Source organism: Phyllobates terribilis, unplaced genomic scaffold (assembly GCF_046119375.1).
Source record: "Phyllobates terribilis strain yellow unplaced genomic scaffold, ASM4611937v1 Scaffold_414__1_contigs__length_1644244, whole genome shotgun sequence".
Taxonomy (NCBI): domain Eukaryota; kingdom Metazoa; phylum Chordata; class Amphibia; order Anura; family Dendrobatidae; genus Phyllobates; species Phyllobates terribilis.
In genome coordinates, this window is record NW_027363174.1 from 308,889 (window position 1) to 336,281 (window position 27,393).

Here is a 27,393-nt window from a genome sequence, read left to right on the forward strand (position 1 = left end):
TGTGGAGATGGCCACCTGGACTCCCGTTAAGAAGACATGCTGTCAACCTCTAGATCCCTCACATGCCTGCACTTTTCGGCTTGCTGCTGCTGCAATCCACGCGTTTTAGATCTGCATAACTCCACCTCTTTTAGCACAGTACCCTCAACCCCCGGCTGTTCCCACCCGCCTCAACACCGTTGGAAGGGAGGAGAACCAATTAAGGCGGGGGGGGGGGGGGGTGGAACGAGCAGCTGTCTACCCTTAGCAGGAGGGTTGCTGATTAATTACCTCTCCTACTGCTGCTGCTGCTGGCTGTCCAGCAGCAGACTGAAGGTGGCTGCTGCTGTGCGCAGGTATATAAAGGCTCAGAGCCTATTATGACACGCGCAGCCAGCGTTCCATTGCCACATTCCGTCTACTGCAGGCGGGATACCTGGATGGCTGAATGTCACTGAGAAGCTCACAGAGACCGCCATAAGCAACAGTTTAAAAGAATGCCACAGACTAATCAACCAAACTTTTGGGTTGGTTTCTCTTTTATAGTCTGCAGGCATTAAATGAAAGAAGTCAGTGTTCCAGCAGAGGGAGACAACGTTTCAGAAAAGGCATTGTAGCAAACCAAAAAAGAAATTTTAAGCGCAGCAGAGTAACCAGCTCACATACCTGTTAGCTCAGGTGAGTTTAAAAGGCTGCTGTTGATAACAAGGGCATTTGCTAAATAGATGGTGTGTGTGCAACAATATACTGAAAGGTCAATTATATTGTGCAGCTTATCTCACCACCTGTAGTTATTTAGGTGAAAGCTCCAAAATGCTTGCCTAATATGTCTGTTTATCCAAAAGGAAGTATAGAGGGAGAGCTAGATAGATATCATTGCATTACATTACATTACATGGCAATGCAATGCACAGTTGCTGAAGTTGAACCAAAATGAGCTTGTCATCTGGCTTCTGCAACTTTTAACATGAAAAATCCAATGAGGAGAAGAAAAGCAAAGCCAAAGAGTCCATCCCAAAATCCGACAAACAAGCAAAATGAACAAAAAGCATTGAATTCAATTCTTTCTGATTTTAGAAACTGCATTAAAGAAGGGGTGCACCGGTCCTGGAGATACTGCAATACCAGGTCAATGCGTGGAGTGGACAGAGCAAGCTCTTTTTCCATCTCCCTGTTCTAAAAATCCATTTAATATATGGTCCCCAGATAGGGGACGTATCAGATATTAAACTGATAAGAACAGATTTTTTGATTGAAGCTGCATCCAAGGCACTGAAAAATGTGACCGAAGTCACACCAAAACAGCGCACGAGGCGAGGATTCATGTGTACCCTTCCCGGAGGAAAGGGTCCCCAATAAACCATCCCCATCCCTCCGAGCCAGAAGGCCACAGCGAGGGTCAGGGATCTCCGATGCTCTCCCTAGCCGAAGCCGGAGAAGAGCCGTTTTCGTGCTCCCAGCTTCCATCTAGGCTGCCACCCTAGTGGAGCTGGAGCCTGTGTTGGTTTCTCAGCCCAAAGCTGACCGGACCTCCGACCGGGTTTATAAAAATTCCCCTTCCTAGCCCGGAGGCCAGGAATAGGGGGGGTTGCTCAGAAAGTATGATTGGCAAAGGTGCGGCGTGCTACGAAGCCAAGTCTTTCTGGGGTTCCCAGTCCCAGTAAGCTTGGACTCCCACCAGGGCGCCTACTCCTGGGGCACATTGCTCCAAAGCCCTCACACTTACCCAGCCTAGTGACTTCGATCCTGGAGGGCCATGTTTTCCATCAGATAACTCTATGAGCCACCTGGCGTACTAACAAGTGCACCAAACCAGTGTGTAATATGCATCAATTTACTAGGGCAGCCAAAGGACAAAACTGCCTTTTCAAAAGATACTACACTTGATCTTAGCCAAAAGGCCGAGAAGCGATAACCAGAATTGGTTTCCGACTACGGTGCCACCCAAGGATTCTGAAAAGTCCATTTGTGGAGATGGCCACCTGGACTCCCGTTAAGAAGACATGCTGTCAACCTCTAGATCCCTCACATGCCTGCACTTTTCGGCTTGCTGCTGCTGCAATCCACGCATTTTAGATCTGCATAACTCCACCTCTTTTAGCACAGTACCCTCAACCCCCGGCTGTTCCCACCCGCCTCAACACCGTTGGAAGGGAGGAGAACCAATTAAGGCGGGGGGGGGGGTGGAACGAGCAGCTGTCTACCCTTAGCAGGAGGGCTGCTGATTAATTACCTCTCCTGCTGCTGCTGCTGCTGGCTGTCCAGCAGCAGACTGAAGGTGGCTGCTGCTGTGCGCAGGTATATAAAGGCTCAGAGCCTATTATGACACGCGCAGCCAGCGTTCCATTGCCACATTCCGTCTACTGCAGGCGGGATACCTGGATGGCTGAATGTCACTGAGAAGCTCACAGAGACCGCCATAAGCAACAGTTTAAAAGAATGCCACAGACTAATCAACCAAACTTTTTGGGTTGGTTTCTCTTTTATAGTCTGCAGGCATTAAATGAAAGAAGTCAGTGTTCCAGCAGAGGGAGACAACGTTTCAGAAAAGGCATTGTAGCAAACCAAAAAAGAAATTTTAAGCGCAGCAGAGTAACCAGCTCACATACCTGTTAGCTCAGGTGAGTTTAAAAGGCTGCTGTTGATAACAAGGGCATTTGCTAAATAGATGGTGTGTGTGCAACAATATACTGAAAGGTCAATTATATTGTGCAGCTTATCTCACCACCTGTAGTTATTTAGGTGAAAGCTCCAAAATGCTTGCCTAATATGTCTGTTTATCCAAAAGGAAGTATAGAGGGAGAGCTAGATAGATAGCATTGCATTACATTACATTACATGGCAATGCAATGCACAGTTGCTGAAGTTGAACCAAAATGAGCTTGTCATCTGGCTTCTGCAACTTTTAACATGAAAAATCCAATGAGGAGAAGAAAAGCAAAGCCAAAGAGTCCATCCCAAAATCCGACAAACAAGCAAAATGAACAAAAAGCATTGAATTCAATTCTTTCTGATTTTAGAAACTGCATTAAAGAAGGGGTGCACCGGTCCTGGAGATACTGCAATACCAGGTCAATGCGTGGAGTGGACAGAGCAAGCTCTTTTTCCATCTCCCTGTTCTAAAAATCCATTTAATATATGGTCCCCAGATAGGGGACGTATCAGATATTAAACTGATAAGAACAGATACTACACTTGATCTTAGCCAAAAGGCCGAGAAGCGATAACCAGAATTGGTTTCCGACTACGGTGCCACCCAAGGATTCTGAAAAGTCCATTTGTGGAGATGGCCACCTGGACTCCCGTTAAGAAGACATGCTGTCAACCTCTAGATCCCTCACATGCCTGCACTTTTCGGCTTGCTGCTGCTGCAATCCACGCGTTTTAGATCTGCATAACTCCACCTCTTTTAGCACAGTACCCTCAACCCCCGGCTGTTCCCACCCGCCTCAACACCGTTGGAAGGGAGGAGAACCAATTAAGGCGGGGGGGGGGGGGGTGGAACGAGCAGCTGTCTACCCTTAGCAGGAGGGTTGCTGATTAATTACCTCTCCTGCTGCTGCTGCTGCTGGCTGTCCAGCAGCAGACTGAAGGTGGCTGCTGCTGTGCGCAGGTATATAAAGGCTCAGAGCCTATTATGACACGCGCAGCCAGCGTTCCATTGCCACATTCCGTCTACTGCAGGCGGGATACCTGGATGGCTGAATGTCACTGAGAAGCTCACAGAGACCGCCATAAGCAACAGTTTAAAAGAATGCCACAGACTAATCAACCAAACTTTTTGGGTTGGTTTCTCTTTTATAGTCTGCAGGCATTAAATGAAAGAAGTCAGTGTTCCAGCAGAGGGAGACAACGTTTCAGAAAAGGCATTGTAGCAAACCAAAAAAGAAATTTTAAGCGCAGCAGAGTAACCAGCTCACATACCTGTTAGCTCAGGTGAGTTTAAAAGGCTGCTGTTGATAACAAGGGCATTTGCTAAATAGATGGTGTGTGTGCAACAATATACTGAAAGGTCAATTATATTATGCAGCTTATCTCACCACCTGTAGTTATTTAGGTGAAAGCTCCAAAATGCTTGCCTAATATGTCTGTTTATCCAAAAGGAAGTATAGAGGGAGAGCTAGATAGATAGCATTGCATTACATTACATTACATGGCAATGCAATGCACAGTTGCTGAAGTTGAACCAAAATGAGCTTGTCATCTGGCTTCTGCAACTTTTAACATGAAAAATCCAATGAGGAGAAGAAAAGCAAAGCCAAAGAGTCCATCCCAAAATCCGACAAACAAGCAAAATGAACAAAAAGCATTGAATTCAATTCTTTCTGATTTTAGAAACTGCATTAAAGAAGGGGTGCACCGGTCCTGGAGATACTGCAATACCAGGTCAATGCGTGGAGTGGACAGAGCAAGCTCTTTTTCCATCTCCCTGTTCTAAAAATCCATTTAATATATGGTCCCCAGATAGGGGACGTATCAGATATTAAACTGATAAGAACAGATACTACACTTGATCTTAGCCAAAAGGCCGAGAAGCGATAACCAGAATTGGTTTCCGACTACGGTGCCACCCAAGGATTCTGAAAAGTCCATTTGTGGAGATGGCCACCTGGACTCCCGTTAAGAAGACATGCTGTCAACCTCTAGATCCCTCACATGCCTGCACTTTTCGGCTTGCTGCTGCTGCAATCCACGCGTTTTAGATCTGCATAACTCCACCTCTTTTAGCACAGTACCCTCAACCCCCGGCTGTTTCCACCCGCCTCAACACCGTTGGAAGGGAGGAGAACCAATTAAGGCGGGGGGGGGGGGTGGAACGAGCAGCTGTCTACCCTTAGCAGGAGGGTTGCTGATTAATTACCTCTCCTGCTGCTGCTGCTGCTGGCTGTCCAGCAGCAGACTGAAGGTGGCTGCTGCTGTGCGCAGGTATATAAAGGCTCAGAGCCTATTATGACACGCGCAGCCAGCGTTCCATTGCCACATTCCGTCTACTGCAGGCGGGATACCTGGATGGCTGAATGTCACTGAGAAGCTCACAGAGACCGCCATAAGCAACAGTTTAAAAGAATGCCACAGACTAATCAACCAAACTTTTTGGGTTGGTTTCTCTTTTATAGTCTGCAGGCATTAAATGAAAGAAGTCAGTGTTCCAGCAGAGGGAGACAACGTTTCAGAAAAGGCATTGTAGCAAACCAAAAAAGAAATTTTAAGCGCAGCAGAGTAACCAGCTCACATACCTGTTAGCTCAGGTGAGTTTAAAAGGCTGCTGTTGATAACAAGGGCATTTGCTAAATAGATGGTGTGTGTGCAACAATATACTGAAAGGTCAATTATATTGTGCAGCTTATCTCACCACCTGTAGTTATTTAGGTGAAAGCTCCAAAATGCTTGCCTAATATGTCTGTTTATCCAAAAGGAAGTATAAAGGGAGAGCTAGATAGATAGCATTGCATTACATTACATTACATGGCAATGCAATGCACAGTTGCTGAAGTTGAACCAAAATGAGCTTGTCATCTGGCTTCTGCAACTTTTAACATGAAAAATCCAATGAGGAGAAGAAAAGCAAAGCCAAAGAGTCCATCCCAAAATCCGACAAACAAGCAAAATGAACAAAAAGCATTGAATTCAATTCTTTCTGATTTTAGAAACTGCATTAAAGATGGGGTGCACCGGTCCTGGAGATACTGCAATACCAGGTCAATGCGTGGAGTGGACAGAGCAAGCTCTTTTTCCATCTCCCTGTTCTAAAAATCCATTTAATATATGGTCCCCAGATAGGGGACGTATCAGATATTAAACTGATAAGAACAGATACTACACTTGATCTTAGCCAAAAGGCCGAGAAGCGATAACCAGAATTGGTTTCCGACTACGGTGCCACCCAAGGATTCTGAAAAGTCCATTTGTGGAGATGGCCACCTGGACTCCCGTTAAGAAGACATGCTGTCAACCTCTAGATCCCTCACATGCCTGCACTTTTCGGCTTGCTGCTGCTGCAATCCACGCGTTTTAGATCTGCATAACTCCACCTCTTTTAGCACAGTACCCTCAACCCCCGGCTGTTCCCACCCGCCTCAACACCGTTGGAAGGGAGGAGAACCAATTAAGGTGGGGGGGGGGTGGAACGAGCAGCTGTCTACCCTTAGCAGGAGGGTTGCTGATTAATTACCTCTCCTGCTGCTGCTGCTGCTGGCTGTCCAGCAGCAGACTGAAGGTGGCTGCTGCTGTGCGCAGGTATATAAAGGCTCAGAGCCTTTTATGACACGCGCAGCCAGCGTTCCATTGCCACATTCCGTCTACTGCAGGCGGGATACCTGGATGGCTGAATGTCACTGAGAAGCTCACAGAGACCGCCATAAGCAACAGTTTAAAAGAATGCCACAGACTAATCAACCAAACTTTTTGGGTTGGTTTCTCTTTTATAGTCTGCAGGCATTAAATGAAAGAAGTCAGTGTTCCAGCAGAGGGAGACAACGTTTCAGAAAAGGCATTGTAGCAAACCAAAAAAGAAATTTTAAGCGCAGCAGAGTAACCAGCTCACATACCTGTTAGCTCAGGTGAGTTTAAAAGGCTGCTGTTGATAACAAGGGCATTTGCTAAATAGATGGTGTGTGTGCAACAATATACTGAAAGGTCAATTATATTGTGCAGCTTATCTCACCACCTGTAGTTATTTAGGTGAAAGCTCCAAAATGCTTGCCTAATATGTCTGTTTATCCAAAAGGAAGTATAGAGGGAGAGCTAGATAGATAGCATTGCATTACATTACATTACATGGCAATGCAATGCACAGTTGCTGAAGTTGAACCAAAATGAGCTTGTCATCTGGCTTCTGCAACTTTTAACATGAAAAATCCAATGAGGAGAAGGAATCAAAGCCAAAGAGTCCATCCCAAAATCCGACAAACAAGCAAAATGAACAAAAAGCATTGAATTCAATTCTTTCTGATTTTAGAAACTGCATTAAAGAAGGGGTGCACCGGTCCTGGAGATACTGCAATACCAGGTCAATGCGTGGAGTGGACAGAGCAAGCTCTTTTTCCATCTCCCTGTTCTAAAAATCCATTTAATATATGGTCCCCAGATAGGGGACGTATCAGATATTAAACTGATAAGAACAGATACTACACTTGATCTTAGCCAAAAGGCCGAGAAGCGATAACCAGAATTGGTTTCCGACTACGGTGCCACCCAAGGATTCTGAAAAGTCCATTTGTGGAGATGGCCACCTGGACTCCCGTTAAGAAGACATGCTGTCAACCTCTAGATCCCTCACATGCCTGCACTTTTCGGCTTGCTGCTGCTGCAATCCACGCGTTTTAGATCTGCATAACTCCACCTCTTTTAGCACAGTACCCTCAACCCCCGGCTGTTCCCACCCGCCTCAACACCGTTGGAAGGAAGGAGAACCAATTAAGGCGGGGGGGGGTGTGGAACGAGCAGCTGTCTACCCTTAGCAGGAGGGTTGCTGATTAATTACCTCTCCTGCTGCTGCTGCTGCTGGCTGTCCAGCAGCAGACTGAAGGTGGCTGCTGCTGTGCGCAGGTATATAAAGGCTCAGAGCCTATTATGACACGCGCAGCCAGCGTTCCATTGCCACATTCCGTCTACTGCAGGCGGGATACCTGGATGGCTGAATGTCACTGAGAAGCTCACAGAGACCGCCATAAGCAACAGTTTAAAAGAATGCCACAGACTAATCAACCAAACTTTTTGGGTTGGTTTCTCTTTTATAGTCTGCAGGCATTAAATGAAAGAAGTCAGTGTTCCAGCAGAGGGAGACAACGTTTCAGAAAAGGCATTGTAGCAAACCAAAAAAGAAATTTTAAGCGCAGCAGAGTAACCAGCTCACATACCTGTTAGCTCAGGTGAGTTTAAAAGGCTGCTGTTGATAACAAGGGCATTTGCTAAATAGATGGTGTGTGTGCAACAATATACTGAAAGGTCAATTATATTGTGCAGCTTATCTCACCACCTGTAGTTATTTAGGTGAAAGCTCCAAAATGCTTGCCTAATATGTCTGTTTATCCAAAAGGAAGTATAGAGGGAGAGCTAGATAGATAGCATTGCATTACATTACATTACATGGCAATGCAATGCACAGTTGCTGAAGTTGAACCAAAATGAGCTTGTCATCTGGCTTCTGCAACTTTTAACATGAAAAATCCAATGAGGAGAAGAAAAGCAAAGCCAAAGAGTCCATCCCAAAATCCGACAAACAAGCAAAATGAACAAAAAGCATTGAATTCAATTCTTTCTGATTTTAGAAACTGCATTAAAGAAGGGGTGCACCGGTCCTGGAGATACTGCAATACCAGGTCAATGCGTGGAGTGGACAGAGCAAGCTCTTTTTCCATCTCCCTGTTCTAAAAATCCATTTAATATATGGTCCCCAGATAGGGGACGTATCAGATATTAAACTGATAAGAACAGATACTACACTTGATCTTAGCCAAAAGGCCGAGAAGCGATAACCAGAATTGGTTTCCGACTACGGTGCCACCCAAGGATTCTGAAAAGTCCATTTGTGGAGATGGCCACCTGGACTCCCGTTAAGAAGACATGCTGTCAACCTCTAGATCCCTCACATGCCTGCACTTTTCGGCTTGCTGCTGCTGCAATCCACGCGTTTTAGATCTGCATAACTCCACCTCTTTTAGCACAGTACCCTCAACCCCCGGCTGTTCCCACCCGCCTCAACACCGTTGGAAGGGAGGAGAACCAATTAAGGCGGGGGGGGGGGGTGGAACGAGCAGCTGTCTACCCTTAGCAGGAGGGTTGCTGATTAATTACCTCTCCTGCTGCTGCTGCTGCTGGCTGTCCAGCAGCAGACTGAAGGGGGCTGCTGCTGTGCGCAGGTATATAAAGGCTCAGAGCCTATTATGACACGCGCAGCCAGCGTTCCATTGCCACATTCCGTCTACTGCAGGCGGGATACCTGGATGGCTGAATGTCACTGAGAAGCTCACAGAGACCGCCATAAGCAACAGTTTAAAAGAATGCCACAGACTAATCAACCAAACTTTTTGGGTTGGTTTCTCTTTTATAGTCTGCAGGCATTAAATGAAAGAAGTCAGTGTTCCAGCAGAGGGAGACAACGTTTCAGAAAAGGCATTGTAGCAAACCAAAAAAGAAATTTTAAGCGCAGCAGAGTAACCAGCTCACATACCTGTTAGCTCAGGTGAGTTTAAAAGGCTGCTGTTGATAACAAGGGCATTTGCTAAATAGATGGTGTGTGTGCAACAATATACTGAAAGGTCAATTATATTGTGCAGCTTATCTCACCACCTGTAGTTATTTAGGTGAAAGCTCCAAAATGCTTGCCTAATATGTCTGTTTATCCAAAAGGAAGTATAGAGGGAGAGCTAGATAGATAGCATTGCATTACATTACATTACATGGCAATGCAATGCACAGTTGCTGAAGTTGAACCAAAATGAGCTTGTCATCTGGCTTCTGCAACTTTTAACATGAAAAATCCAATGAGGAGAAGGAATCAAAGCCAAAGAGTCCATCCCAAAATCCGACAAACAAGCAAAATGAACAAAAAGCATTGAATTCAATTCTTTCTGATTTTAGAAACTGCATTAAAGAAGGGGTGCACCGGTCCTGGAGATACTGCAATACCAGGTCAATGCGTGGAGTGGACAGAGCAAGCTCTTTTTCCATCTCCCTGTTCTAAAAATCCATTTAATATATGGTCCCCAGATAGGGGACGTATCAGATATTAAACTGATAAGAACAGATACTACACTTGATCTTAGCCAAAAGGCCGAGAAGCGATAACCAGAATTGGTTTCCGACTACGGTGCCACCCAAGGATTCTGAAAAGTCCATTTGTGGAGATGACCACCTGGACTCCCGTTAAGAAGACATGCTGTCAACCTCTAGATCCCTCACATGCCTGCACTTTTCGGCTTGCTGCTGCTGCAATCCACGCGTTTTAGATCTGCATAACTCCACCTCTTTTAGCACAGTACCCTCAACCCCCGGCTGTTCCCACCCGCCTCAACACCGTTGGAAGGAAGGAGAACCAATTAAGGCGGGGGGGGGTGTGGAACGAGCAGCTGTCTACCCTTAGCAGGAGGGTTGCTGATTAATTACCTCTCCTGCTGCTGCTGCTGGCTGTCCAGCAGCAGACTGAAGGTGGCTGCTGCTGTGCGCAGGTATATAAAGGCTCAGAGCCTATTATGACACGCGCAGCCAGCGTTCCATTGCCACATTCCGTCTACTGCAGGCGGGATACCTGGATGGCTGAATGTCACTGAGAAGCTCACAGAGACCGCCATAAGCAACAGTTTAAAAGAATGCCACAGACTAATCAACCAAACTTTTTGGGTTGGTTTCTCTTTTATAGTCTGCAGGCATTAAATGAAAGAAGTCAGTGTTCCAGCAGAGGGAGACAACGTTTCAGAAAAGGCATTGTAGCAAACCAAAAAAGAAATTTTAAGCGCAGCAGAGTAACCAGCTCACATACCTGTTAGCTCAGGTGAGTTTAAAAGGCTGCTGTTGATAACAAGGGCATTTGCTAAATAGATGGTGTGTGTGCAACAATATACTGAAAGGTCAATTATATTGTGCAGCTTATCTCACCACCTGTAGTTATTTAGGTGAAAGCTCCAAAATGCTTGCCTAATATGTCTGTTTATCCAAAAGGAAGTATAGAGGGAGAGCTAGATAGATAGCATTGCATTACATTACATTACATGGCAATGCAATGCACAGTTGCTGAAGTTGAACCAAAATGAGCTTGTCATCTGGCTTCTGCAACTTTTAACATGAAAAATCCAATGAGGAGAAGAAAAGCAAAGCCAAAGAGTCCATCCCAAAATCCGACAAACAAGCAAAATGAACAAAAAGCATTGAATTCAATTCTTTCTGATTTTAGAAACTGCATTAAAGAAGGGGTGCACCGGTCCTGGAGATACTGCAATACCAGGTCAATGCGTGGAGTGGACAGAGCAAGCTCTTTTTCCATCTCCCTGTTCTAAAAATCCATTTAATATATGGTCCCCAGATAGGGGACGTATCAGATATTAAACTGATAAGAACAGATACTACACTTGATCTTAGCCAAAAGGCCGAGAAGCGATAACCAGAATTGGTTTCCGACTACGGTGCCACCCAAGGATTCTGAAAAGTCCATTTGTGGAGATGGCCACCTGGACTCCCGTTAAGAAGACATGCTGTCAACCTCTAGATCCCTCACATGCCTGCACTTTTCGGCTTGCTGCTGCTGCAATCCACGCGTTTTAGATCTGCATAACTCCACCTCTTTTAGCACAGTACCCTCAACCCCCGGCTGTTCCCACCCGCCTCAACACCGTTGGAAGGGAGGAGAACCAATTAAGGCGGGGGGGGGGGGTGGAACGAGCAGCTGTCTACCCTTAGCAGGAGGGTTGCTGATTAATTACCTCTCCTGCTGCTGCTGCTGCTGGCTGTCCAGCAGCAGACTGAAGGGGGCTGCTGCTGTGCGCAGGTATATAAAGGCTCAGAGCCTATTATGACACGCGCAGCCAGCGTTCCATTGCCACATTCCGTCTACTGCAGGCGGGATACCTGGGTGGCTGAATGTCACTGAGAAGCTCACAGAGACCGCCATAAGCAACAGTTTAAAAGAATGCCACAGACTAATCAACCAAACTTTTTGGGTTGGTTTCTCTTTTATAGTCTGCAGGCATTAAATGAAAGAAGTCAGTGTTCCAGCAGAGGGAGACAACGTTTCAGAAAAGGCATTGTAGCAAACCAAAAAAGAAATTTTAAGCGCAGCAGAGTAACCAGCTCACATACCTGTTAGCTCAGGTGAGTTTAAAAGGCTGCTGTTGATAACAAGGGCATTTGCTAAATAGATGGTGTGTGTGCAACAATATACTGAAAGGTCAATTATATTGTGCAGCTTATCTCACCACCTGTAGTTATTTAGGTGAAAGCTCCAAAATGCTTGCCTAATATGTCTGTTTATCCAAAAGGAAGTATAGAGGGAGAGCTAGATAGATAGCATTGCATTACATTACATTACATGGCAATGCAATGCACAGTTGCTGAAGTTGAACCAAAATGAGCTTGTCATCTGGCTTCTGCAACTTTTAACATGAAAAATCCAATGAGGAGAAGAAAAGCAAAGCCAAACAGTCCATCCCAAAATCCGACAAACAAGCAAAATGAACAAAAAGCATTGAATTCAATTCTTTCTGATTTTAGAAACTGCATTAAAGAAGGGGTGCACCGGTCCTGGAGATACTGCAATACCAGGTCAATGCGTGGAGTGGACAGAGCAAGCTCTTTTTCCATCTCCCTGTTCTAAAAATCCATTTAATATATGGTCCCCAGATAGGGGACGTATCAGATATTAAACTGATAAGAACAGATACTACACTTGATCTTAGCCAAAAGGCCGAGAAGCGATAACCAGAATTGGTTTCCGACTACGGTGCCACCCAAGGATTCTGAAAAGTCCATTTGTGGAGATGGCCACCTGGACTCCCGTTAAGAAGACATGCTGTCAACCTCTAGATCCCTCACATGCCTGCACTTTTCGGCTTGCTGCTGCTGCAATCCACGCGTTTTAGATCTGCATAACTCCACCTCTTTTAGCACAGTACCCTCAACCCCCGGCTGTTCCCACCCGCCTCAACACCGTTGGAAGGGAGGAGAACCAATTAAGGCGGGGGGGGTGGAACGAGCAGCTGTCTACCCTTAGCAGGAGGGTTGCTGATTAATTACCTCTCCTGCTGCTGCTGCTGCTGGCTGTCCAGCAGCAGACTGAAGGTGGCTGCTGCTGTGCGCAGGTATATAAAGGCTCAGAGCCTATTATGACACGCGCAGCCAGCGTTCCATTGCCACATTCCGTCTACTGCAGGCGGGATACCTGGATGGCTGAATGTCACTGAGAAGCTCACAGAGACCGCCATAAGCAACAGTTTAAAAGAATGCCACAGACTAATCAACCAAACTTTTTGGGTTGGTTTCTCTTTTATAGTCTGCAGGCATTAAATGAAAGAAGTCAGTGTTCCAGCAGAGGGAGACAACGTTTCAGAAAAGGCATTGTAGCAAACCAAAAAAGAAATTTTAAGCGCAGCAGAGTAACCAGCTCACATACCTGTTAGCTCAGGTGAGTTTAAAAGGCTGCTGTTGATAACAAGGGCATTTGCTAAATAGATGGTGTGTGTGCAACAATATACTGAAAGGTCAATTATATTGTGCAGCTTATCTCACCACCTGTAGTTATTTAGGTGAAAGCTCCAAAATGCTTGCCTAATATGTCTGTTTATCCAAAAGGAAGTATAGAGGGAGAGCTAGATAGATAGCATTGCATTACATTACATTACATGGCAATGCAATGCACAGTTGCTGAAGTTGAACCAAAATGAGCTTGTCATCTGGCTTCTGCAACTTTTAACATGAAAAATCCAATGAGGAGAAGAAAAGCAAAGCCAAAGAGTCCATCCCAAAATCCGACAAACAAGCAAAATGAACAAAAAGCATTGAATTCAATTCTTTCTGATTTTAGAAACTGCATTAAAGAAGGGGTGCACCGGTCCTGGAGATACTGCAATACCAGGTCAATGCGTGGAGTGGACAGAGCAAGCTCTTTTTCCATCTCCCTGTTCTAAAAATCCATTTAATATATGGTCCCCAGATAGGGGACGTATCAGATATTAAACTGATAAGAACAGATTTTTTTTTTTTGATTGAATATATCTTTTATTAGCACAAAAAATAAGTTAACAGACAGTGTACAGTGCCGCAGCCCAGTACACACAGAATTCTACATCATATTTACATAGCATGAGGATACGACGCACTAACTAGACACATCACACCCCTATGCTACACAAAACACTCAATCTGAAAGAAAAAGCATGTCAATCAATACAGTACGACGAACCGTGATAAGGGATTGGGAAAAAGGGGATGGGGAGGGGAAAATCACAGGCCCGAAGCTTTATTGAAAGACAAGACACATAAGGGGAGAGGGGGAGGAGGGGTTTAGTCCTCATCCTCGTCCTCCGGACCGTCCACGATTGAATAGTCTCTGAGCAGGCTGTGGATCAGCCTGCGGCAGTCCTGGATGGACATCCTCTCCCTCCTCAAGATGAGCCGGTTCCTGGCGACCCAAACGGCATCCTTGAAGCAGTTCATAAGGCGCCAAGCCTCCTGGATGGCTCCGACGGTATGAACCCCAGGGAAGAGTCCGTAAAGCACAGAATGGTGCGATAGGCTCGCCCTGGGGACAGAGTTCCTCAGGTCGTCCTCAAGGGCAGTCAACAGGCGCTGTGCAAATCGGCAGTCCCAAAAAGTGTGCAAAGATGTTTCCTCCACGAAGGGGCACCTTGGGCAGTACCGGGTCTTGCACAGGTTCCGGGCATGCATGAATGACCGGACGGGCAGTCCGCCCTGAATCGCCATCCACGACAAGTCCTTGTGCCCGTTGGTCAGCCTGTCAGACGACATATTTGTCCACACAGTCTCCAGCGTGTCCTGGTGAATTCCTGTGATGTTCTCCACGTCATCCTTGGCTCTGATGAGCTTGTGGATAGTTTTGGGCTTCCACAAGTCGGGCTTGAGTCCCTCCAGTTGATGTTCCCCCACAAATCGAACGACGTCTCCGTAGAACCATGGCGTCGTCCAGTTGTAGGGGAAGGAGCTGTCCCACTTGTCCCAGCCGAGTCGCCTCCAAAGAGGAAGCAGGAAGAAGCGAGACATGGACCTGCCCGCGGAGCCATTCTTGACTTGCAAAGTCCGGCGGACACAATCACACACAAAAGAGGATTGCAGGAGGGTGGGGATATCTGGAACGCCCTTCCCACCCTTGCAAGGCTCCTTGTACATGACGGCCCGCCTGACTCTGTCCATCTTGGATCCCCAGACAAAGTGAAACACTGTCCTGGTAATGGCCCTGCACACAGTGACGTGTGGAGGCCAGGCCTGCGCCGTGTACTGCAAGACGGGCAGGACCTCATTACGCAGGACGAGTGCCTTACCCTCACAAGTGAGGTGTCTGAGGCTCCAGAGTCCGATCCGTTGCTTCACCTTGGCCAAGCGTTCTTGCCAGGACTTGAGGGCCGCTCCTTCCTTCCCGAACCAGACTCCCAGCACCTTGAGGAAATCCGGTTGAATGTTGAAGGGGAAGGGGGCGGAGGAGGCCGGCTGCCAATCCCCGAAAAGCATGGCTTCCGACTTCCTGCAGTTGACTTTGGCCCCTGAAGCCCGGCCGAACCTCTCACACGTCTGGACGAGGGCGTCGACTGAACCACGATCAGCGCAGAAGACGGTGACGTCGTCCATGTAGAGCGAGCACTTGACCTCGTGTCGTCCCGGACCCGATGCGGTGATCCCTCTGATCTCTCCATTCTGCCGGATAGCCTCTGCGAAGAGTTCTATAACACAAACAAAAAGAAGAGGTGATAGAGGGCAGCCTTGTCTGACCCCAGAGAGGACAGGGAAGGGGTCAGTCTTCCAGCCGTTCACCAACACCGAGCTGTGGATATCAAAATACATCAGACGGACATACGAACAAAACATGTTACCCAAACCTAACCGGTGCAGAGCTCGGCCCATGAACTCATGGGAAACCCGGTCGAAGGCCTTCTCCTGATCCAAGGAGACCAGGGCCGCGTGTGCGCGGCGGACCTTGATGTACTCGACCGTGTCCCGCACGAGAGCGAGGCTGTCTGCGATGCGACGTCCAGGGATGCCGCAGGTCTGGTCCGGGTGGATGATCCGTCCGATGACCGTCTTAAGTCATGTCGCCATCGTCTTGGCCAGGATCTTGTAGTCCACGTTGAGCAGAGTGATGGGACGCCAATTTCTCAGGTCGCACCTCTCTCCCTTCCGCTTGTACAGGATCGTGACCGTTCCTTCCCTCAAAGACGGAGGCATTCTACCCTCCACCACCATCTCCTCGTACAGGTCCAACAGGTCCGGACAGATGAGGTCTCCCAGCGCTACATAGAGCTCCGCTGGAAGACCATCACTGCCCGGGGTCCTGCCGGTCCTAAAGGATTTAGCGGCAGAGAGCAATTCGCCCACCGTCAGAGGTTTGTCCAAGGCTGCCGTGCCTGCAGGATCAAGATGGTTAGTGATACCTGACAGGAACTTATCAGCAGCGTCGGGGTCGGTAGTCTTGTGGGAGTAGAGTTCGCTGTAGAAGTCGCTGACGACCCTCATCGCGTCCTCCTTCCCACGTCGCATGTTTCCGCTCTCGTCTCGCAGCTCGTTCAGGGGCGTGTGACCGGCATGAAGTTTCCTGAAAAAGAATGAGTTACATTTCTCACCTTTCTCCAGATTCTCCACTTTGGAACGGAAGACGATTCGCTTGGACTCCTCCTCAAAGTGCCTTTTCAGGCTCTTCTTGGTCTCCTCCAGCTCCTCCCTCACGTCCCATCCGCAGTGAAGAAGGTCCTGCAGCGACCGCAGCTCGCGCTGCAGCCCTCTGAAGTCCCTCCTCTTCTCACACGCCTGTTGTCGACCCTTGGCCTGAAAGAAACAGCGAAACTCAAGTTTAACATATTCCCACCAATCAGAGACTGTTTGGAAGCTACCCTTGTAGGACTGCCACATTGCGTAGGCTGCTCTCAGCTCCTCCACGACTTCATCCTGAGCCAGCAGAGCACAATTCAGCTTCCAGGAGCCGGGGCCGGACGGAAAACCGTCGCCGAGGACACCTTGTAAGTGAATGGCTCTGTGGTGGGAGAAGAAGCAGGGGACCATCGAGTGCCTACTCTGCCTGACTGCCCGAGAGGTGAACACAAAGTCAATCCTGGAGCGGAGTGAGCCATCGGGTCGGCTCCACGAATAGTTCGTGGAGCCTCTCCCCATGGAGCCCACCACGTCCTGAAGAGAGGCCTCGGTTACCATCTCGATGAGCAGCTTGGACATGATGTCCAACTTGGCAGATGTGCCGGAACTACGACCATCCTCCTCGATGGGGCAGTTGAAATCCCCGGCCATCACTAAGGTCCTGGTGGTGGCAAGCTGAAGCCGCAGGGTCTGGAAAAGCTCCAAACGCTCATTCTTCAGTGGGGACGCATACACGTTGATGAACCTGACAGGTTCTCCCGCCCAGTTGCCATCTACAACAAGAGCCCTGCCGCAGATGAGCTCCTGGACGGACTCAAGCGTGAATGCGCCCCCCCTGATCAGAACTGCGACCCCCGCAGACTTGCAGTCACCCCCACCGGACCAGTAGGATGGACCGTGGGACCACTCCCTGGCCAGATGTTTGAAGGACCTAGAGGAGGGAAGGGAACATTCCTGCAACATATAAACATCACACAACTGGGAAGTAAGGAAGGCATAAATAGTCTGACGTCTGAACTTGTCCTTGATGCTCCTGACATTAATGGAAAATAAGTTAATATTAGCCATCATGTAGGGAAAAAAGAAAAAGTTAGCGCAGGCAATACATCTTAGTTACCACTCCGGTCGGGTGGTCCCTCGTCGGTGTTGACTGCTGGTGACGGGATCACCAGCAGGCCCTCTTCCTCCATCTGGTCAAGCAGGGCGGCCTCGATCTCGGCGACCACCAGTTCCTCCTCTTCTGGCTCGGCCACCAGGGTCTCAACCATGTGCTCCATCTCTTCTGGCTCAGGGAGGGTATCCTCCTTTTCGCCTACGAAATCCAGAATCTTCTTTTTGGAGGATTCAGTAGCAGGGCTGTCCTCCACCTTCCTCTTTCCCCGGGTTGGAACTGGGGAGACAAGAAGGGGAAAATCCTCCTCGGAATAGATAGCGGCGGGTGGAGGAAAGGTTAATTCCACCGCTACCATGGTCTGGGGAGGGAGAGTGGCTGCCGGGGCAGGGGAAAGGACACCTGCTGAGGAGTAGGGGAAGGAGGAAGAGGAAGTGGAATCCTCAGCAGGGGTGGCCGGGGTGGGGGGGGATTGGACGGGGGTGGCAGGGGGAGGGATCGAGAGAGGGGTGACAGAACTCTTACCCTCCTTTGACTTTTTCTTCTGCTTCGGAGCTGCTGGGACCGTCGCTGGGGCTTTGGCCACCGACTCCTTGCCCGCTTTGGCCTTGGTCGTCTCGGCCTTGGCCGCTGGGGCCTTGGTCGTCGCGTCCTTGACCTTCACAGGCCTGGTCGTCGGGGCCTTGTCCTCCGGAGCTGGGGTCGTCGCAACTACCGATGCCCAGGATCTCTCACGCTTGGGGCAATCCTTGTACAGATGAGCCGCCAGCCCACACAGGTTGCAGGACGTCTTCTTCGGGCAGTCCTTCGAGCTGTGTCCCGTCACTCGACAAATCCTGCAGGCATCCTCCTTGCAGTCCTTCATCTCGTGGCCGTCCTTGCCGCATCTCCTGCAGTTCCGCGGCATGTCCGGGTAATAGATGAGGCCGTAGGAGTTGCCCAGGGAGAATGTCGGGGGCAGGTGCCGAAGTCCGTCTGAGTACGCCAGGTCCCTGTGAAGTCTAACGGTCACCGACCACTTACCTGTCCAGAAGCCGAGTCCATTCAGGATGTGAGAGGGTTCCTTCACAACCAAACAGAAGCGTCTCAGGAAGGTACAGATGTCTTGGCCTGGGGTGTGCGGGTTGCGCATGGAGACCGTGATCCTCCTTTCGTCCCTCTGGATAGGGCAGCTACCTGTAAAGGCAGAGAAAGAATTATCCGGTCCTTTTGCGCTTACCATTTCCCAGAACCTCCTGCAGGTGTTCACAGTGGCGAAGGTGACGAAGAAGATCCCCGTCAAGAAGGTCTGGATGCTGAGGGTGTCCGACCTGGAGAAGCCTCGATCCAGCAGCATCTTCTGGCAGAACACGTCCGAGGACATGTCCGGCACCCTCCCATCCACTTCCTTCAGCTTCAGGGCCACCGTCTGCCGCATCCATGGCTCCAGGGCTGGAGCTTCGTGGCGGGGCTTCTGGGGTCCCTTCTGCTGGCCAGTCGAGGAGGCAGAGTACTTGGGGGCAGAATCGGCTCCTGGCTGGGCCCTCCTGGCTGTCCCCTGCTCCAGGCTCTTCTTTTCGGCCTTCCTCGCAGCGCTTGCCATGGCTTTCCTCCTGCAGTTACTTCTTGGAGCTGGATCTGGAACTCTTCCCGGAATGGGTGGAGCTATGCAGATTCTTCTCCCGTCGTGTTCTGGACAAATTCCCCGAAAGGTCTTTGTCTCGATGATTTTCTTCCTCGAAGATTCCACAGGACAGCCCGATTCTTCTCCGAGTCTTCGTCTTCTTCTGGATTCTTTAGAGCTTCTTCCCCCCACCGATATCCGCCTTCCTTCTCCGATGTCAGCTGGGCTCCGAAGCTCTTCTCCTTCCGAGTTCGATCGCTCTCGTCAAGTGTAGATCGTAGCTCTTGTATTCTTAAAAGAACAGATACTACACTTGATCTTAGCCAAAAGGCCGAGAAGCGATAACTTGGTTTCCGACTACGGTGCCACCCAAGGATTCTGAAAAGTCCATTTGTGGAGATGGCCACCTGGACTCCCGTTAAGAAGACATGCTGTCAACCTCTAGATCCCTCACATGCCTGCACTTTTCGGCTTGCTGCTGCTGCAATCCACGCGTTTTAGATCTGCATAACTCCACCTCTTTTAGCACAGTACCCTCAACCCCCGGCTGTTCCCACCCGCCTCAACACCGTTGGAAGGGAGGAGAACCAATTAAGGCGGGGGGGGGGTGGAACGAGCAGCTGTCTACCCTTAGCAGGAGGGTTGCTGATTAATTACCTCTCCTGCTGCTGCTGCTGCTGCTGGCTGTCCAGCAGCAGACTGAAGGTGGCTGCTGCTGTGCGCAGGTATATAAAGGCTCAGAGCCTATTATGACACGCGCAGCCAGCGTTCCATTGCCACATTCCGTCTACTGCAGGCGGGATACCTGGATGGCTGAATGTCACTGAGAAGCTCACAGAGACCGCCATAAGCAACAGTTTAAAAGAATGCCACAGACTAATCAACCAAACTTTTTGGGTTGGTTTCTCTTTTATAGTCTGCAGGCATTAAATGAAAGAAGTCAGTGTTCCAGCAGAGGGAGACAACGTTTCAGAAAAGGCATTGTAGCAAACCAAAAAAGAAATTTTAAGCGCAGCAGAGTAACCAGCTCACATACCTGTTAGCTCAGGTGAGTTTAAAAGGCTGCTGTTGATAACAAGGGCATTTGCTAAATAGATGGTGTGTGTGCAACAATATACTGAAAGGTCAATTATATTGTGCAGCTTATCTCACCACCTGTAGTTATTTAGGTGAAAGCTCCAAAATGCTTGCCTAATATGTCTGTTTATCCAAAAGGAAGTATAGAGGGAGAGCTAGATAGATAGCATTGCATTACATTACATTACATGGCAATGCAATGCACAGTTGCTGAAGTTGAACCAAAATGAGCTTGTCATCTGGCTTCTGCAACTTTTAACATGAAAAATCCAATGAGGAGAAGAAAAGCAAAGCCAAAGAGTCCATCCCAAAATCCGACAAACAAGCAAAATGAACAAAAAGCATTGAATTCAATTCTTTCTGATTTTAGAAACTGCATTAAAGAAGGGGTGCACCGGTCCTGGAGATACTGCAATACCAGGTCAATGCGTGGAGTGGACAGAGCAAGCTCTTTTTCCATCTCCCTGTTCTAAAAATCCATTTAATATATGGTCCCCAGATAGGGTACGTATCAGATATTAAACTGATAAGAACAGATACTACACTTGATCTTAGCCAAAAGGCCGAGAAGCGATAACCAGAATTGGTTTCCGACTACGGTGCCACCCAAGGATTCTGAAAAGTCCATTTGTGGAGATGGCCACCTGGACTCCCGTTAAGAAGACATGCTGTCAACCTCTAGATCCCTCACATGCCTGCACTTTTCGGCTTGCTGCTGCTGCAATCCACGCGTTTTAGATCTGCATAACTCCACCTCTTTTAGCACAGTACCCTCAACCCCCGGCTGTTCCCACCCGCCTCAACACCGTTGGAAGGGAGGAGAACCAATTAAGGCGGGGGGGGGGGGTGGAACGAGCAGCTGTCTACCCTTAGCAGGAGGGTTGCTGATTAATTACCTCTCCTGCTGCTGCTGCTGCTGGCTGTCCAGCAGCAGACTGAAGGTGGCTGCTGCTGTGCGCAGGTATATAAAGGCTCAGAGACTATTATGACACGCGCAGCCAGCGTTCCATTGCCACATTCCGTCTACTGCAGGCGGGATACCTGGATGGCTGAATGTCACTGAGAAGCTCACAGAGACCGCCATAAGCAACAGTTTAAAAGAATGCCACAGACTAATCAACCAAACTTTTGGGTTGGTTTCTCTTTTATAGTCTGCAGGCATTAAATGAAAGAAGTCAGTGTTCCAGCAGAGGGAGACAACGTTTCAGAAAAGGCATTGTAGCAAACCAAAAAAGAAATTTTAAGCGCAGCAGAGTAACCAGCTCACATACCTGTTAGCTCAGGTGAGTTTAAAAGGCTGCTGTTGATAACAAGGGCATTTGCTAAATAGATGGTGTGTGTGCAACAATATACTGAAAGGTCAATTATATTGTGCAGCTTATCTCACCACCTGTAGTTATTTAGGTGAAAGCTCCAAAATGCTTGCCTAATATGTCTGTTTATCCAAAAGGAAGTATAGAGGGAGAGCTAGATAGATAGCATTGCATTACATTACATTACATGGCAATGCAATGCACAGTTGCTGAAGTTGAACCAAAATGAGCTTGTCATCTGGCTTCTGCAACTTTTAACATGAAAAATCCAATGAGGAGAAGAAAAGCAAAGCCAAAGAGTCCATCCCAAAATCCGACAAACAAGCAAAATGAACAAAAAGCATTGAATTCAATTCTTTCTGATTTTAGAAACTGCATTAAAGAAGGGGTGCACCGGTCCTGGAGATACTGCAATACCAGGTCAATGCGTGGAGTGGACAGAGCAAGCTCTTTTTCCATCTCCCTGTTCTAAAAATCCATTTAATATATGGTCCCCAGATAGGGGACGTATCAGATATTAAACTGATAAGAACAGATTTTTTTTTTTTGATTGAATATATCTTTTATTAGCACAAAAAATAAGTTAACAGACAGTGTACAGTGCCGCAGCCCAGTACACACAGAATTCTACATCATATTTACATAGCATGAGGATACGACGCACTAACTAGACACATCACACCCCTATGCTACACAAAACACTCAATCTGAAAGAAAAAGCATGTCAATCAATACAGTACGACGAACCGTGATAAGGGATTGGGAAAAAGGGGATGGGGAGGGGAAAATCACAGGCCCGAAGCTTTATTGAAAGACAAGACACATAAGGGGAGAGGGGGAGGAGGGGTTTAGTCCTCATCCTCGTCCTCCGGACCGTCCACGATTGAATAGTCTCTGAGCAGGCTGTGGATCAGCCTGCGGCAGTCCTGGATGGACATCCTCTCCCTCCTCAAGATGAGCCGGTTCCTGGCGACCCAAACGGCATCCTTGAAGCAGTTCATAAGGCGCCAAGCCTCCTGGATGGCTCCGACGGTATGAACCCCAGGGAAGAGTCCGTAAAGCACAGAATGGTGCGATAGGCTCGCCCTGGGGACAGAGTTCCTCAGGTCGTCCTCAAGGGCAGTCAACAGGCGCTGTGCAAATCGGCAGTCCCAAAAAGTGTGCAAAGATGTTTCCTCCACGAAGGGGCACCTTGGGCAGTACCGGGTCTTGCACAGGTTCCGGGCATGCATGAATGACCGGACGGGCAGTCCGCCCTGAATCGCCATCCACGACAAGTCCTTGTGCCCGTTGGTCAGCCTGTCAGACGACATATTTGTCCACACAGTCTCCAGCGTGTCCTGGTGAATTCCTGTGATGTTCTCCACGTCATCCTTGGCTCTGATGAGCTTGTGGATAGTTTTGGGCTTCCACAAGTCGGGCTTGAGTCCCTCCAGTTGATGTTCCCCCACAAATCGAACGACGTCTCCGTAGAACCATGGCGTCGTCCAGTTGTAGGGGAAGGAGCTGTCCCACTTGTCCCAGCCGAGTCGCCTCCAAAGAGGAAGCAGGAAGAAGCGAGACATGGACCTGCCCGCGGAGCCATTCTTGACTTGCAAAGTCCGGCGGACACAATCACACACAAAAGAGGATTGCAGGAGGGTGGGGATATCTGGAACGCCCTTCCCACCCTTGCAAGGCTCCTTGTACATGACGGCCCGCCTGACTCTGTCCATCTTGGATCCCCAGACAAAGTGAAACACTGTCCTGGTAATGGCCCTGCACACAGTGACGTGTGGAGGCCAGGCCTGCGCCGTGTACTGCAAGACGGGCAGGACCTCATTACGCAGGACGAGTGCCTTACCCTCACAAGTGAGGTGTCTGAGGCTCCAGAGTCCGATCCGTTGCTTCACCTTGGCCAAGCGTTCTTGCCAGGACTTGAGGGCCGCTCCTTCCTTCCCGAACCAGACTCCCAGCACCTTGAGGAAATCCGGTTGAATGTTGAAGGGGAAGGGGGCGGAGGAGGCCGGCTGCCAATCCCCGAAAAGCATGGCTTCCGACTTCCTGCAGTTGACTTTGGCCCCTGAAGCCCGGCCGAACCTCTCACACGTCTGGACGAGGGCGTCGACTGAACCACGATCAGCGCAGAAGACGGTGACGTCGTCCATGTAGAGCGAGCACTTGACCTCGTGTCGTCCCGGACCCGATGCGGTGATCCCTCTGATCTCTCCATTCTGCCGGATAGCCTCTGCGAAGAGTTCTATAACACAAACAAAAAGAAGAGGTGATAGAGGGCAGCCTTGTCTGACCCCAGAGAGGACAGGGAAGGGGTCAGTCTTCCAGCCGTTCACCAACACCGAGCTGTGGATATCAAAATACATCAGACGGACATACGAACAAAACATGTTACCCAAACCTAACCGGTGCAGAGCTCGGCCCATGAACTCATGGGAAACCCGGTCGAAGGCCTTCTCCTGATCCAAGGAGACCAGGGCCGCGTGTGCGCGGCGGACCTTGATGTACTCGACCGTGTCCCGCACGAGAGCGAGGCTGTCTGCGATGCGACGTCCAGGGATGCCGCAGGTCTGGTCCGGGTGGATGATCCGTCCGATGACCGTCTTAAGTCATGTCGCCATCGTCTTGGCCAGGATCTTGTAGTCCACGTTGAGCAGAGTGATGGGACGCCAATTTCTCAGGTCGCACCTCTCTCCCTTCCGCTTGTACAGGATCGTGACCGTTCCTTCCCTCAAAGACGGAGGCATTCTACCCTCCACCACCATCTCCTCGTACAGGTCCAACAGGTCCGGACAGATGAGGTCTCCCAGCGCTACATAGAGCTCCGCTGGAAGACCATCACTGCCCGGGGTCCTGCCGGTCCTAAAGGATTTAGCGGCAGAGAGCAATTCGCCCACCGTCAGAGGTTTGTCCAAGGCTGCCGTGCCTGCAGGATCAAGATGGTTAGTGATACCTGACAGGAACTTATCAGCAGCGTCGGGGTCGGTAGTCTTGTGGGAGTAGAGTTCGCTGTAGAAGTCGCTGACGACCCTCATCGCGTCCTCCTTCCCACGTCGCATGTTTCCGCTCTCGTCTCGCAGCTCGTTCAGGGGCGTGTGACCGGCATGAAGTTTCCTGAAAAAGAATGAGTTACATTTCTCACCTTTCTCCAGATTCTCCACTTTGGAACGGAAGACGATTCGCTTGGACTCCTCCTCAAAGTGCCTTTTCAGGCTCTTCTTGGTCTCCTCCAGCTCCTCCCTCACGTCCCATCCGCAGTGAAGAAGGTCCTGCAGCGACCGCAGCTCGCGCTGCAGCCCTCTGAAGTCCCTCCTCTTCTCACACGCCTGTTGTCGACCCTTGGCCTGAAAGAAACAGCGAAACTCAAGTTTAACATATTCCCACCAATCAGAGACTGTTTGGAAGCTACCCTTGTAGGACTGCCACATTGCGTAGGCTGCTCTCAGCTCCTCCACGACTTCATCCTGAGCCAGCAGAGCACAATTCAGCTTCCAGGAGCCGGGGCCGGACGGAAAACCGTCGCCGAGGACACCTTGTAAGTGAATGGCTCTGTGGTGGGAGAAGAAGCAGGGGACCATCGAGTGCCTACTCTGCCTGACTGCCCGAGAGGTGAACACAAAGTCAATCCTGGAGCGGAGTGAGCCATCGGGTCGGCTCCACGAATAGTTCGTGGAGCCTCTCCCCATGGAGCCCACCACGTCCTGAAGAGAGGCCTCGGTTACCATCTCGATGAGCAGCTTGGACATGATGTCCAACTTGGCAGATGTGCCGGAACTACGACCATCCTCCTCGATGGGGCAGTTGAAATCCCCGGCCATCACTAAGGTCCTGGTGGTGGCAAGCTGAAGCCGCAGGGTCTGGAAAAGCTCCAAACGCTCATTCTTCAGTGGGGACGCATACACGTTGATGAACCTGACAGGTTCTCCCGCCCAGTTGCCATCTACAACAAGAGCCCTGCCGCAGATGAGCTCCTGGACGGACTCAAGCGTGAATGCGCCCCCCCTGATCAGAACTGCGACCCCCGCAGACTTGCAGTCACCCCCACCGGACCAGTAGGATGGACCGTGGGACCACTCCCTGGCCAGATGTTTGAAGGACCTAGAGGAGGGAAGGGAACATTCCTGCAACATATAAACATCACACAACTGGGAAGTAAGGAAGGCATAAATAGTCTGACGTCTGAACTTGTCCTTGATGCTCCTGACATTAATGGAAAATAAGTTAATATTAGCCATCATGTAGGGAAAAAAGAAAAAGTTAGCGCAGGCAATACATCTTAGTTACCACTCCGGTCGGGTGGTCCCTCGTCGGTGTTGACTGCTGGTGACGGGATCACCAGCAGGCCCTCTTCCTCCATCTGGTCAAGCAGGGCGGCCTCGATCTCGGCGACCACCAGTTCCTCCTCTTCTGGCTCGGCCACCAGGGTCTCAACCATGTGCTCCATCTCTTCTGGCTCAGGGAGGGTATCCTCCTTTTCGCCTACGAAATCCAGAATCTTCTTTTTGGAGGATTCAGTAGCAGGGCTGTCCTCCACCTTCCTCTTTCCCCGGGTTGGAACTGGGGAGACAAGAAGGGGAAAATCCTCCTCGGAATAGATAGCGGCGGGTGGAGGAAAGGTTAATTCCACCGCTACCATGGTCTGGGGAGGGAGAGTGGCTGCCGGGGCAGGGGAAAGGACACCTGCTGAGGAGTAGGGGAAGGAGGAAGAGGAAGTGGAATCCTCAGCAGGGGTGGCCGGGGTGGGGGGGGATTGGACGGGGGTGGCAGGGGGAGGGATCGAGAGAGGGGTGACAGAACTCTTACCCTCCTTTGACTTTTTCTTCTGCTTCGGAGCTGCTGGGACCGTCGCTGGGGCTTTGGCCACCGACTCCTTGCCCGCTTTGGCCTTGGTCGTCTCGGCCTTGGCCGCTGGGGCCTTGGTCGTCGCGTCCTTGACCTTCACAGGCCTGGTCGTCGGGGCCTTGTCCTCCGGAGCTGGGGTCGTCGCAACTACCGATGCCCAGGATCTCTCACGCTTGGGGCAATCCTTGTACAGATGAGCCGCCAGCCCACACAGGTTGCAGGACGTCTTCTTCGGGCAGTCCTTCGAGCTGTGTCCCGTCACTCGACAAATCCTGCAGGCATCCTCCTTGCAGTCCTTCATCTCGTGGCCGTCCTTGCCGCATCTCCTGCAGTTCCGCGGCATGTCCGGGTAATAGATGAGGCCGTAGGAGTTGCCCAGGGAGAATGTCGGGGGCAGGTGCCGAAGTCCGTCTGAGTACGCCAGGTCCCTGTGAAGTCTAACGGTCACCGACCACTTACCTGTCCAGAAGCCGAGTCCATTCAGGATGTGAGAGGGTTCCTTCACAACCAAACAGAAGCGTCTCAGGAAGGTACAGATGTCTTGGCCTGGGGTGTGCGGGTTGCGCATGGAGACCGTGATCCTCCTTTCGTCCCTCTGGATAGGGCAGCTACCTGTAAAGGCAGAGAAAGAATTATCCGGTCCTTTTGCGCTTACCATTTCCCAGAACCTCCTGCAGGTGTTCACAGTGGCGAAGGTGACGAAGAAGATCCCCGTCAAGAAGGTCTGGATGCTGAGGGTGTCCGACCTGGAGAAGCCTCGATCCAGCAGCATCTTCTGGCAGAACACGTCCGAGGACATGTCCGGCACCCTCCCATCCACTTCCTTCAGCTTCAGGGCCACCGTCTGCCGCATCCATGGCTCCAGGGCTGGAGCTTCGTGGCGGGGCTTCTGGGGTCCCTTCTGCTGGCCAGTCGAGGAGGCAGAGTACTTGGGGGCAGAATCGGCTCCTGGCTGGGCCCTCCTGGCTGTCCCCTGCTCCAGGCTCTTCTTTTCGGCCTTCCTCGCAGCGCTTGCCATGGCTTTCCTCCTGCAGTTACTTCTTGGAGCTGGATCTGGAACTCTTCCCGGAATGGGTGGAGCTATGCAGATTCTTCTCCCGTCGTGTTCTGGACAAATTCCCCGAAAGGTATTTGTCTCGATGATTTTCTTCCTCGAAGATTCCACAGGA

General features: G+C 49.9%; 12 non-coding genes and 2 pseudogenes across 12 annotated transcripts; all 14 read right to left on the reverse strand.

Annotated features, from left to right (window-relative positions):
* Positions 1 to 1,070: 1,070 nt before the first annotated feature.
* LOC141226234 (U2 spliceosomal RNA) lies at positions 1,071 to 1,252 on the reverse strand. The gene has a single exon (XR_012293457.1). It is a non-coding gene; the product is annotated as a U2 spliceosomal RNA (small nuclear RNA).
* A 524-nt stretch (positions 1,253 to 1,776) lies between these two features.
* Positions 1,777 to 1,892, reverse strand: LOC141226370 (U2 spliceosomal RNA; annotated as a pseudogene).
* Positions 1,893 to 3,013: 1,121 nt separating this feature from the next.
* On the reverse strand, positions 3,014 to 3,204 carry LOC141226483 (U2 spliceosomal RNA). The gene has a single exon (XR_012293613.1). It is a non-coding gene; the product is annotated as a U2 spliceosomal RNA (small nuclear RNA).
* A 1,124-nt stretch (positions 3,205 to 4,328) lies between these two features.
* Positions 4,329 to 4,519, reverse strand: LOC141226485 (U2 spliceosomal RNA). The gene has a single exon (XR_012293615.1). It is a non-coding gene; the product is annotated as a U2 spliceosomal RNA (small nuclear RNA).
* A 1,122-nt stretch (positions 4,520 to 5,641) lies between these two features.
* On the reverse strand, positions 5,642 to 5,832 carry LOC141225984 (U2 spliceosomal RNA). Its single transcript, XR_012293214.1, has one exon. It is a non-coding gene; the product is annotated as a U2 spliceosomal RNA (small nuclear RNA).
* Positions 5,833 to 6,951: 1,119 nt separating this feature from the next.
* LOC141226486 (U2 spliceosomal RNA) lies at positions 6,952 to 7,142 on the reverse strand. The gene has a single exon (XR_012293616.1). It is a non-coding gene; the product is annotated as a U2 spliceosomal RNA (small nuclear RNA).
* A 1,121-nt stretch (positions 7,143 to 8,263) lies between these two features.
* Positions 8,264 to 8,454, reverse strand: LOC141226487 (U2 spliceosomal RNA). The gene has a single exon (XR_012293617.1). It is a non-coding gene; the product is annotated as a U2 spliceosomal RNA (small nuclear RNA).
* Positions 8,455 to 9,575: 1,121 nt separating this feature from the next.
* On the reverse strand, positions 9,576 to 9,766 carry LOC141226488 (U2 spliceosomal RNA). Its single transcript, XR_012293618.1, has one exon. It is a non-coding gene; the product is annotated as a U2 spliceosomal RNA (small nuclear RNA).
* A 1,118-nt stretch (positions 9,767 to 10,884) lies between these two features.
* Positions 10,885 to 11,075, reverse strand: LOC141226489 (U2 spliceosomal RNA). The gene has a single exon (XR_012293619.1). It is a non-coding gene; the product is annotated as a U2 spliceosomal RNA (small nuclear RNA).
* Positions 11,076 to 12,197: 1,122 nt separating this feature from the next.
* Positions 12,198 to 12,388, reverse strand: LOC141226490 (U2 spliceosomal RNA). Its single transcript, XR_012293620.1, has one exon. It is a non-coding gene; the product is annotated as a U2 spliceosomal RNA (small nuclear RNA).
* Positions 12,389 to 13,506: 1,118 nt separating this feature from the next.
* LOC141226279 (U2 spliceosomal RNA) lies at positions 13,507 to 13,705 on the reverse strand. Its single transcript, XR_012293491.1, has one exon. It is a non-coding gene; the product is annotated as a U2 spliceosomal RNA (small nuclear RNA).
* Positions 13,706 to 19,263: 5,558 nt separating this feature from the next.
* Positions 19,264 to 19,341, reverse strand: LOC141226330 (U2 spliceosomal RNA; annotated as a pseudogene).
* A 1,118-nt stretch (positions 19,342 to 20,459) lies between these two features.
* Positions 20,460 to 20,650, reverse strand: LOC141226131 (U2 spliceosomal RNA). Its single transcript, XR_012293358.1, has one exon. It is a non-coding gene; the product is annotated as a U2 spliceosomal RNA (small nuclear RNA).
* A 1,121-nt stretch (positions 20,651 to 21,771) lies between these two features.
* On the reverse strand, positions 21,772 to 21,970 carry LOC141226280 (U2 spliceosomal RNA). Its single transcript, XR_012293492.1, has one exon. It is a non-coding gene; the product is annotated as a U2 spliceosomal RNA (small nuclear RNA).
* Between the last annotated feature and the right edge of the window lie 5,423 nt (positions 21,971 to 27,393).